Source organism: Silene latifolia, chromosome 3, assembly GCF_048544455.1.
Source record: "Silene latifolia isolate original U9 population chromosome 3, ASM4854445v1, whole genome shotgun sequence".
NCBI lineage: Eukaryota > Viridiplantae > Streptophyta > Magnoliopsida > Caryophyllales > Caryophyllaceae > Silene > Silene latifolia.
The window spans coordinates 20,714,675-20,727,354 of NC_133528.1; positions in this window are offsets into that span (position 1 = coordinate 20,714,675).

A 12,680-nucleotide genomic window follows, 5' to 3' on the forward strand; every position below is an offset into this window, starting at 1 on the left:
AGCACGACTTTTCGCAATATTTTCAAAAACAAAACAATAAGACAATTAAGAATTAAACTCAAATATGTTTTGCAAGGATTGTTGTATTTCGAAAAGCTTACTTAGATAAGGAATGATCAATTGTATTTATAGTAGAAGAGAGAACTAGGGTTTGCACGAAACCCTAGGAAGCCGTGAGATAGGCGGCAAGGATTACAAGAGATAAATCATTATCTCTTTCCTAATTTAATCCAAGATATTATAGTTTAGGTAAATAAGACAAAAGTAAATCTTATTTGATTTCCAAAACTATATCTTTAAGAAGTTTAGATAAGCAAACAAATCAAATCATATATTAATAAGATAGGAAAATATCTTATATAAATATAAGCTAGATTTGATTTGGATAGTTTACTTATATACAACAACTTCACACGCCCCAACGGTTTTCAGCCCATGGCCGAAACCCTAAGCCCGTATTTATCTTGGATAAACTTATCTTCTTGGATTAGGGTTAGGTTAAATAGATTAGCAAACCCTAGGTAGCATGACGACCCATAAGTCGTTTTACTAACCAATAGAGATATGCAAGTTACCTATTATAACAACCCATAATTCAACTCTACTATATACACAAATGATTTCGAACTATGTTTAAAGAATTTTATCCTTTGAAAAATGATTTTAAAACTATTAAAATCGTGCTATTAAAAATGCTACCTAAAGTTATAGTAGAAACAGCTATAACTTTAAGTTTAGTTAGTAAAGTTATAGGTGAAATAACTATAACTTTACTTTCCCAATATTCTTATCTTAAGATACCGTCATTAGATGAAGACCTATACTAACTAATCTTCCTGGAGATCTTCAGTGATAGGATCTTCTCTTTATCTTGACCAAAAGCTCTTCCTTTGTTAAAGACTTGATCTAGCCTTTTGCTTGAATGATCATCATACTTGAAACTTGTTACAATTGCTTATGATGCTTTAAGAATCTTCAATGTTATAGCTCAAGCTGCTATAACATTACTTGAATGATGCCTCACAAATCTTTAATGTTATAGCTAAGAATGCTATAACATTACTTGTTAACTTGTAAACCTAAGTTAATCTAACAAAGACTAAACAAACAATTACGATCACGAGTTTACATAAAACGAGGCACATACTTGTCATTATCAAAACTTAATCATATATCTATATGGTCCAACAAATTCCCCCTTTTTGATGATGACAAGTCTCATAAGATTTGTGACTAAGTGTAAGTTCCCCCTCAACATAATACTATAAAAAATCATAGATAGTTGAACGCAAGAACAATCACTTATATACAAAGTATAGCATCTAAGGACCTTAAGAGATTAAAGATTCCGACAAGGAGCAAGCTTAGGCAAATACTTAAGTCACGAGGATTTCTTCCCCCTCTTGACATCATCGAAAAGACGAGAAAAGACATAAAACAACTAGAATGATATGAGTCGAGACACGTATTAAGCATGCAAGGAAATATTAGAAAACGAGAAAGTAATCTACATTAACATGCCAAATATAAAATAAGTGTACTACAAACCAAACTAGTCTAATTGCCAATTGGGCCGAATAGGAACAAGTGCTTTAAGCCAAATGGGCCGAATGAAAAACAAGCCAAAATGGGCCGAATTAGACAATTATTCAAAATATAAAGTCTAACAAAAGAAAAGGCAAGGAAAAGAGGAGGACGGGTTTAAGGAATGTCACGTTTCACGACATTGGGATTGACATAACCGGGATGGGTCCTAAACTCAAGAGAGCCAAGACGATCAAAGCATGAACGGACATGGTTAGCTTGAGTCGTGAGACACCGCTCAAAATTAAGCACTTTCAATGACAAGGCTTGAGTAGCCTCGTACACAACCCGCATATCCTCATGCATAGCATTCCCTTCCTTCCACAAAGCCCCACCTTGACTAGCTAAGTTAGCCAACGAACTAGAGTGACGAACACACTCCTTGGCCGCCCGATCCGCATCCTTAGCCATAGCATCAACCCGTGCTTCAAGCCCATGCAAATAAGACAAGACTTCACCAAGATCCGAACCCTTCGAACCCGAAGCCTCATTCTTGTCTTTTCCCAAACCCGAGACCAACTCCGCAACCATCTTATTTTGTGCATCCATTTTCTCACAAATACTTGCCATAAACAATTCCAATTTTTGTTCAACAACCGAGACCACATCCGACGATTTCTCCACCACATTCCCTTTTGCCGAAAACACCAAATCGGGTCCAATGGCACCAATCTTCATCAACTTAAGATGAGTGTCACACATCTCATCTTTCACCTTTACACCATAACTAAAAATCCCAATCACCCCTTTTTGTTCCAAAAGCCGAGAGACCCACATTCCATACGGCAAATCCAAAGTAGTATAAAACTTTTCCTCAGTGACACAAACACTTGTTTGAACGATTTTATGAAACACAAGACGAGGAAGACTAACTTTGGATCCTTCAAGCCACTTAGACAACAACACCATCTCATAACTCGACAATTTATCACGACCACCCCTCCTTGGAACAACCGTGTTCCAAATGAAATTAAGAAAGAATTTCAATTTTGGGGTAAATGACCCCGCAAGCATGTTACTTGACCCCGTAGCATCAACATCAAACGACTTCTTAATTAAAGCTTTTCTTCCTCCGTCACATCTCCCCATTCCGCACTCGGATTTATTTCGATTCCATCATCAAGGACCGAAAACAGAGTACAAAAATCGGCAAGGGAGATTTTGACTTCGGTATCATTCACCACCGCATGCAACACATTATTTTTGACAGAGACGGAAGAATAAAATTGGATTACCTCAATAGGATATACCGGACCAACAAAGGCACAAACTTTCTTCCATTCTTAAAAATTCAAGAAATCCTTAAAAAATTGCAAGGCTTCGACTTTTCCATACCACTTTTCGGAATAGAGACGACCACCATGAATACCGTACCGCATAACAAAGTTGACACGGGTTCTTTCATCCGCGGTGAGTCGAAGCTTATCAAGCCCCATTGATGTTGCATTCGGCATGTGATACGTGCCTAATATATAGTCTTTTTAGCCTATTTCAGCACGTATTTCTATGCATTTTTATACTGTTTTTATAGTATTTTGCCCCGAATTGGCTACCTTGGTTCGTTTTGTCTATTTTGTAGAAATGAACGCGAAAGTAGTGGAATCGTACCCCTTTTCGTCCTTTTTGCATGCATTTAGAGGAGACGGGATTGTTCCAGAGTGAGATCGCATTTGGAAGCGTCGTGGCACGATTACGAGGCATTTAGGCGAGGACTTGAGTGAAATGAAGTCAAAGTATTCGATCGAGCTGTTTTACCACTCGATCGAGTGGTTTCTACGCCCGAGTATTCGATCGAGCACTTTGTACTCGATCCTTAACTTCTTGAGAAAGACCATCTACTCGATCGAGTAACTTTCTGGTCGATCGAGTAGTTTTGGCTGAGGATTTGGTCGATCGAGTGGTTTTAATCCACTCGATCGAGTGGTTTTGATGGTTATGGGCTTTAATCAGCCCGCGTGAATGCTTATTTCGCTAATCTTATTTACTTTGCTATTTAAGCACGCTTTACTAGGTCATTAGGACTATCTAGCTTTTATCGTAGTCAGTTTACATAAAACTTTTACTGCGTACTTCATTCTTCTTTACTGTAACCTTGTTTTGGGATTATTATTGCTCGGATTCGATTGTTCTCTACGCCGGATTCGCATTGATTGTAATTCCTTCTCTTCCTTTAATAATAATAATTAACCTTTTGTCTGCTTTAATTCTTTGTTTGTCTCATTATTTCTTCTGCCCTAATTTCTCGTTTATGCAATTTATTGTTTATTTCGTAATGTTTAATGCTGGGAATTTAATTGCTGTTAGTTTAATTAGCGATATGAGTAGCTAAACCCCTTTCATGTTGGGATTAGGGGATCTGCGGTAGAAATGTGATGATGTAGTAAATGAATTAGATGAATTAACTGTGAGACCCTGTCACCATAGCAATTTAATTGTATTTATTCGACTTAGTTGAGTGCACGCTTCTATGTCACCGTTTAATCTGGCTAAAATTAATCCTAGATCGAAAGATTGGACTAAATAGGCCTGCTATGAATAGTAGACTACCCTAATGAGAATGAAAGTTAAGTTAGTGGTAATTTAGGATAGAAAGTGGACCGAAAGGACCTTTCAGCATCCGTCTCGCGTATAATTCGTCTGAATCATTTACAGCTGAGTTACTGGACTACCGTAGTGAACCGAATTCCCGACATGTCCCTTCTCTCTTGATAGTTTAAACTTATTTTCTTGCTTTTACTGCTCTTTACTTTATTTCTCTTCTTTTAAATCTCGTAGTTTAGCAACCAATTCAAACAACCCCCATTTGTTACCTTAAGATTAGAATTAGGCAACTGATAATTGCACCGCCTCCCTGTGGATTCGATACTCGACTGCCTCTACTACATTTTAGTTGAGACAGTTAGGTTTTATCTTTGACAGGGTACACGATAGCCGTGTCAAATTTTTGCGCGTTCTTGGGAGGCAATTGTTTAAATTATTAGTTGTTTTATTTTTAGTCTTTCTTTTATTTTAAGGGGCATCCGTTCCTTAAACTATTCTTATATTCTATTTGTAGTTTCTTCTTATGCGCAGGTCACAGGGTGGTGAACTACTACCGATCAATCCTGAGATTGAGAAGACTTTGCGTGAGTTGATGCGATCATCTAGGGTATTGCCGACAGAGGAAGAGCTGAGTACTCTGTCTAGTTACTACGAGAACGCTCTGTTTGAGGAAGATCCACCTTCATCTCCTATTTCTAATTCATCAGCTGAGACCGTCACTTCTCCGGATTTTCTAGAAATGGCCGAAGAAGCAACTATTGCCAGTCACTCTGAGCCGACAACTGCGAATCTCTATAAGGGATTTACATTACCTGGGGAGGCAAGAAAATTCGAGCCGAAGTCGTCCTATATCAATTTGGTTGAGAGAAACCAATTCGGGGGAGCTGCAAATGAAGATGCAGCCAAGCATATGGAGACCTTCATTGATTATTGCTGTTCCATACCCCTACCAGCTGGCGTGACCTCGGATCAGATAAAAGAAACCATGTTTATTTTCTCACTTCGCGATGCTGCAAGGGAGTGGTATAGGGATCTGGACCGAGATGTTCATGGGATAACTGACTGGAATTCGCTGGCTCTAGCGTTTTACAAGAAGTACTTCTCTGCCTCGAAGACTAATGCCATTAGAGCTCAGATCACGAGCTTTAAACAGGCCCTGATGAGAACTTTTATGAAGCATGGGTCCGTTTCAAGAAGCTGGTGCGAACCATTCCGCACCATGGTTTCGAAAAGTGGATTTTATGCAATCAGTTCTATAACGAGCTGTATGACGATCAGAGGGCTATCTTGGATGCTGCAGCTAGTGGCCGATTTGCTGAGAATATGGGAGAGACTAAGGGGTGGAAGATCATTGATGACTTAGCCACCCATAAAGCTGAGTATGGGAATTCCAGAGGGAATCAAAGGAGGAGTGCTGAATCTCCTTCTGTAGCTGCATTAGAGGCTCTCACGGCGAGATTTAATAAGTATGAGTTGGGAGGAGCCTCGAAAGGAGAAATCTACCATGTGAATGCTGTTTCAGACGGTCCTTTTGTCTGTAAGAGATGTGGAGGAGAGGGACATGTTTCAGATAATTGTCCACATTCTTATGAGTCTTGTGCTGCCTTTCAACATTACAGGCAGACAAACACCTATTATGAGCCGAACGTCCACCCCAATTTGAGGTGGAGTAGTCAAAATGTGCTCAATCCTACTCCTCCTCCGCACCAGCAGCAGCCGTATGTCCCTCCACACAAGAATCAACAAGGCTTTCAGAAGCCTCCTTCTTTCACTCCTTCTAATCAAGGTGCATCATCTTCCGGTGGGGTGAGTGAAATAAGTGAGATAAAGTCTATGTTGCAATCCATTACAAAGCGAGTTTGGTGAGTGATCAACAGAAGGATGCGTCCATTAAGGCAATTGAAACTCAAGTTGCCCAACTAGCCGCGAATCAATCCTCGAGAAAGCAGGGTCATTTACCGACTCAAAATGAGAAGAACCCACATGAGACGGTAAATCTGATAAATTTGAGAAGCGGTCTTTCTTATGAGGGACCGGAAGTGTTGAAATCAGACCCGAGGAAGGCTAAAACTGATGGTGAACAGTGTTCTGTCGAAGAAAATAAGCTCACGGCAAAGAAAGTGCTCGATCGACTGATTACAGGTGGTCGATCGAGCAGAACTGGAGATGAAAGTGCTCGATCGAGTGATTTTTCCACTCGATCGAGTGAACAGGAAGAACGGACTGGTCGATCGAGTAGTTATTCTACTCGATCGAGTGAAGCAGAAATTGGAGTTGCTCGATCGAGTGAAAATTTCACTCGATCGACTGATATTGATGAGGAAACTGCTCGATCGAATGAGGAATTTGGTCGATCGAGTAGTTTTGATGACGGGAAGCTTATTCGAGAGCCTGCTAGTGCTCGATTAAGCGAGGAATCACCGGAAATACCTCGTTCGAGAGGTAAGAAGCGTCCAAAGGATACAGAACTTGCACCGGAAGATACATTGGAAGCGAGAAACAAGGGACTCGAGATACCCATCACGGTTCCCTTCCCGAGGCGGCTGCAGAATACAAAGGCCAATCAACAATTCGGCAAATTTGTCGAACTTCTGAAAAGCTTGGAAGTCACTGTGTGGTTCACTGAATTGCTGACCAAAGTACCCTCTTATCTTAAGTTTATGAAAGAAATTTTATCGCGTAAGAGGACTATTAGTGATAGTGAGACCGTAGCTTTGACTGAGGTGGGGTCAGCCCTATTTCAAAATAAGTTACCTCTTAAGCAGTCAGATCCGGGTAGTTTTTTGATCCCTTGTCATATCGGTATTCATTTGATTGATAACGCGTTATGCGATCTAGGCGCTACCGTGAGTGTCTTACCGTTATATCTAGCTAAGAGATTTGGTTTGACAAAGCTGAGTTGCACCAACATGACTGTCCAGATGGCCGACCGTAGTTTATCACGGCCATTAGGTGTAGTAGAAGACGACTGCCCGGATCGGGAAGTTCTTTATTCCCGTTGATTTTGTTGTCTTAGACATCCCCGAAGATGCACACACCCCTATCATTTTAGGGAGACCATTTTTGTCTCACCGCTGTGCGATTATAGACGTCGGGGGAAGACTTTGACTTTTCAAGTAGGGGGACGAGGAGCCGATTTTTCATCGTCTAAGTTCGGAGAGCTCCCATGCAAGCCCAGCCTTGCAATGCTCTCTCTTCTATTGATCCTATTATTGACACTCCGGATGAAAATTTGGAGAATGTGTCTTGCTATTGTTAACCCTCCGCCTCGGGATCGAGAGCAAAAAGGAGGAAAGTTCGTCTGTTTTCCTTGCTGCAGGTACAGATGAAAGCAATAAAGGAGCAGTCAAAGGAAATGGTGCAATTAAAGCCGATCAGATTGGAGATGATGACGCTACAGCTGGTGATAAAGGAGTAAGGACGAGGAAGGTTTGTGCTTATGTAGATGCGAACTACTCCCCTCCTACCGTTTCAAATGATAATTCATGCTCATGGAAGTTGAAGAGGACAGTCAACATTGCTGAGATGACGTCCTCCAGTCAGGAGCCCACCGAGAAATTTCTTTGAATTGCGATGGGAATTGAGCGGGGAAATGCCCCGTGTAACACTTTGTAATAGATAATTTTTGAACTTTTCGTTGAATTGTTTTATTGCTTTTAATTAGGACAATTAGTTTTAGACAGTTTTTAGCGTAGATTTAAGACTATAGACTGTTCTTACGCGTATTTGGTATTTTGGGAAATTTTTGCATGTGTTTTTATACAGGTTTGGGGAAGGTTTACGCACTCCAAGGAAGAAATGACGAAAATTAAAGAGCTTACGCGAGAAAAGAGCTCGATCGAGTGCTTTTTGTACTCGATCGAGTGACAATATGGTCGATCGAGCACTTTTACAAGTCGATCGAGTAAAGCAAAAAGGGGAACTTCTCGATCGAGTAGAATTCTACTCGATCGAGCAACTGGAGCATAAAAGTGCTCGATCGAGTGGTTTAAAACCACTCGATCGAGTGAAAATGAATAGGACGCAGGGAGTTTTTGCCTTAACTCTTATGTTTTTGTTTCTAATTCATTTTGTCCCTATTTTTTCGTCTAACACACCCCTAATTGCGACACAAATTCCCCCAAATCCCCAATTTCTTGCCCAAATCACCAAATCCGCTTCCTACATTCCATTGTTTGCATTTTAATCTTTCAAAGCCCCTTATTTTCCCCCTTGATTGTGCTCGTTTACACGGTTTTTAAGGAGGGTTAGGGTTTGCGATTTTTTCGATCGAAAATCGCCTTATCTTGCTTGTTGTTTGAAGATTGATTGCATTTGTAGGATTCCTGCCATCAAGTAAGTGATTTCTATAACCTCTTTGCATTTTAATTTCGATTATTTCGAATTTTCATGAGGAAAATTGAATTAGGGTTCGAAAATCCATGGCTAGTCGATTTTTTTCGACTTAATTTGTGTTTATTGCCCTTATCTAACTTGCTTGATGATAAAATCCCCTTCCTCGCTGTTTTTGCATGTTTAATTCGAATTCTACATGAATCTTTGCGATTTGGACTCAAGACAGTCGAAAATTTCGACTGTCAGACGGGTTTTAGCTGCTGTCATTTGTCTAAGCTAGCTTCCTTGTTGCGATAATACTGCTGTTTGTAGAATTTTTAACATGCCTAACATGCTTCCATTCGAATGTGCGCGACTTTCTGCGGTTCGGGCTGTTTCAGTCAAAAATTTCGACTGTAAGACGGGTTTACTTGCTTCCATGGCTTAACTCACCTCAGTATTGCTTATATGCTGTTGTTGTTGACTGTTATTCCCATCCCCTATCGCCATTGCATTCTATCATTCGAAATTTTGAGGAATTGTTGGGATTTATATGCTGTAGGTCGAAAGTTTTCGACTGGTAGGGGAGTTTTTCTGGTTCAACATGCTGATTTCCTGCTGTTTTAACCTCTGTTTAGCCACTATTTTTCTTATCATGCCCCCTACCCTCTGTTACAGGATGAAGTCTAGTTCTCTCCCTTCTACCAGCTCCACGTCTAGTCCGTCTTTGAGTGAGACAGTGGCCCCTGCTGTTGCCACTGCCTCCGCGTTAGTCACCACTGCAGCCCCAGTGTTTCTAGTTTCAGCTGTAGGGACAGTTTTTACTCCAGCTAGCTCTAAATTTGCTAGCTCGATTCAGTGCCACTTCTTCTACGGTCACCAACACAGCTAGCACTGCTGCTAGTTCCTCTTCAGTGGTGGCCATAGCAGCCCCTACTTTTACACCAGCCACTGCTAAAATATTGTATTTGTAACTGATTTTATGCATCAAAATATATGGCCTAATTGTTTCCGTAATTGATTATGAATTTAAAAATATAACATAATAAGAAAATTGTAACCTAAATTTTAAACACTCTTAAGCCATAAACTGAATTGACACTAATTGGAAGTGCAAGAACCCTAAATTCTAAAGTTTATTAACCCTATATCTAATCGATTGTCAATTATGTATATCATTTTGATTTTAAGTGTTAATATTTTTAGGTAAAAATGTATTTAAATAAGAAATAATTAGAATTGAATATTTATATATAAGATCATAGAATATTGCATAGGTCAACCCGTGTTCGATTCTGCATAGACACATTCATTTGATTTTTTTTGACCTAATTTAACACCATTTGCGCAAAATTGAATAATTTAAATTTAAACTAAGTTAGAAATTTTGAATTGGCGCAAAACTGAATTTACTTGTTTGGGTTTAGAATATAGGGTTTAGGGTTTAGGGTTTAGAATATAGGTTTGGCTGAATTTACTTGTTTGGGTTTAGAATATAGGGTTTAGGATTTAGGGTTTAGAATATAGGGTTTGGGGTTTAGAATATAGTGTTTAGGGTTTCTAAGTTTGATTGTATGTAATTAGGTACTAACTAGTTATTTACAATTTTAATTTTTAGGGTTTCTAAGTTTGATTGTATGTAATTAGGCACTAACTAGTTCCGATTATAGCTTACTATCGACATTTTATGTAATTAGCCACTAACTAGTTCCGATTATAGCTTAATATATGTTTTTCATGTTAAAACGTATAAAACTATACCGATCATAGCTTATTTTAACTATTTCATGTTAAAACGTAATTACCTAGCTATAGTGATCATAACTTAATTAGTATAACAATTTCATGTAAAAATGTACTTAGCGATAACGAGCATATATATTTTTGAATATAGGGTTTTTGAATGTACTTAGTCGAACACAATGTGCGCAAATTTTAAAAATTGGCATGAAAACGAAAGATAAGAGTGTTATTTTGAATATAGGGTTTAAGGTTTGGAGTTTTAGGGATTAGGGTTTGTAGGGTTTTGTTTTAGGGGTTAGGGTTTCAAGGAATTTGTTTTAGGGGTTAGGGTTTCTAGGGTTCTGGTTTAGGGGTTAGGGTTTAGGGTTTGGAGTTCCGATCATTATAACTACGTCATGTTAATAATGTACTTAGCGATACCCATCATATCTTAGTTTAACTATTTCATGTAAAAATATACTTAGCGATACGGATCATATCTTAATTTAACTATTTCATGTAAAAATGTACTAAATGATACCGATCATATCTTAGTAATCACATATTGCATAGCTTATTTTAACTATTTCATGTAAAAACCTACTTAGCGATACCGATCATAGGTAATTATCACTATTTCATGTAATATACTATGAAGGTCATATTTCATAGCTTATTTTAACTATTTCATGTAAAAACCTACTTACCTATACCGATCATAGCTTAATATCTCTATTTCATGTTAAAACGTTTTAGCTTATTTTATTTTATTTGTATTTTTTTGGTACAATGTATATTATCTCTATTTCATTATTTCTAATTAACCAAAAAGAAGAAGAAAAAAAGGTAAACGAAAAAGAAAAAAAAAGGTAAAAAAGGTTAACGAAAAAGGAAAAAAAAGGTAAAAAAGGGTTAAAATCTTCCTATAAAGGACGTGAGATTTCCATGAGATCATTCCACACCCTTCAACTTCCTCCTTTCCCACTCTTCATCTCCTTCAACAGTTTCCTCCCTAAAAACCCTCTCCTTAACCCTAATTTTTTTCTCAACACTATCCTTATCAAAATCCATGGCTAACCAAGGGGAACCTGATTGGTCAATTTATTGTCCTGCCCCTTCTTGACATCCTCTACCCAAAGTGATTAAAGATCTCTCGTCTTCTGTGCCTATTGATTCTACCAACGGGAATACCGCTGCATTTCAAGTTGCTGCATGCAACGATGTGGTTGTGTTCGAAATCATGCCACGGTGTTATTCGTGGGATCGTGGTTCACTAGTAGCGGTTTGCAAGGCATGAGACCGTGGATGGGCAGACTACCAAGAGATGAAGTTCCGAAAGAAACACGGACTTGCATGAGGCCGTCATCCTGCTTAAGTGGTTATGTAAAATAGGTTTTAAATTATGTAATCGTATATTAGGTTATGCTTTAGTTATGTTTTAATTATTAGTAATCGGACTGTTTGTATGTTCCGATTTCATGCAATCGGATTTCATTTTGGTAGCAAATTCGGCCCAATTTGCTATTGCATGCAATCGGATTATATTTTGGTAGCAAATTCGGCCTAATTTGATATTGCATGCAATCAGATTTGATTTTGGTTGCACATTCGACCTAATTTGCTATTGCATGCAATCGGATTACGTTTTGGTTGTAAATTCGGCCTAATTTCGCTATTGCATGCATCTTCCGATGTGATGGGGATATCATTTTGCTTGCAAACTTGGTATTGCATGTAAGGGTAATCATTATGTAGTTGGAGTAGAAAGTTGTACAAACTTTTCTGTTTTTGCATGGTCATCCAGTTAGTCTTTTGTTTTTGTAATATGACCTTCATTGTATAATATTATGCATCTTCTGATATGTTAATATAATGTTTTTGGATTTTATTATCTCATGGTCAATTTGAAATTATTTACCATCTCAATTCAATAACCTGCTCCATACGATATTAAGAGTATAATTTTTCAGTGAAAATGGAAGTCACGAAAAAAATGCGGCGACCATAAAAAATTCTCATTTTATCAACCTTTATTTTATTTTCGACGATTATTTTTTATTTTTATTTTGATTATATAGCTTTTTGATAAAAAAAGTGTAATCAAAGATCCGTAATATCTAATGTTTTTACTTTATAATTCGACAACTTAACAGAAAAATTCTTGAGGAAAAAGGAAAAAAAAATCGCATTAATGGGAGTCGACAATAATGGGAGTCGATCATTGGACTAGCAATAAGAGTACCATCTAATTTTACCACTAAGCCACACCAGTTTCAATGCTTAACATCTGCCTTATATTGTACTTATCCTTTTTCTTCCAAACTAAAAAATTGACTAAATTTTACCACTAAGGGAAATTAGGTCGACGAGTAATTTTACCACTAAGCCACACTAGTTTCAATGCTTAACACCAGTTTCAATTCCCAACGAGTAATTAAGTTTTTAGACTAAAAAAAATAATCGCATTAGTTTGGATTGCATGTAATCGTTCCTTGTGTAAACCAAAAAATTGACTAGTA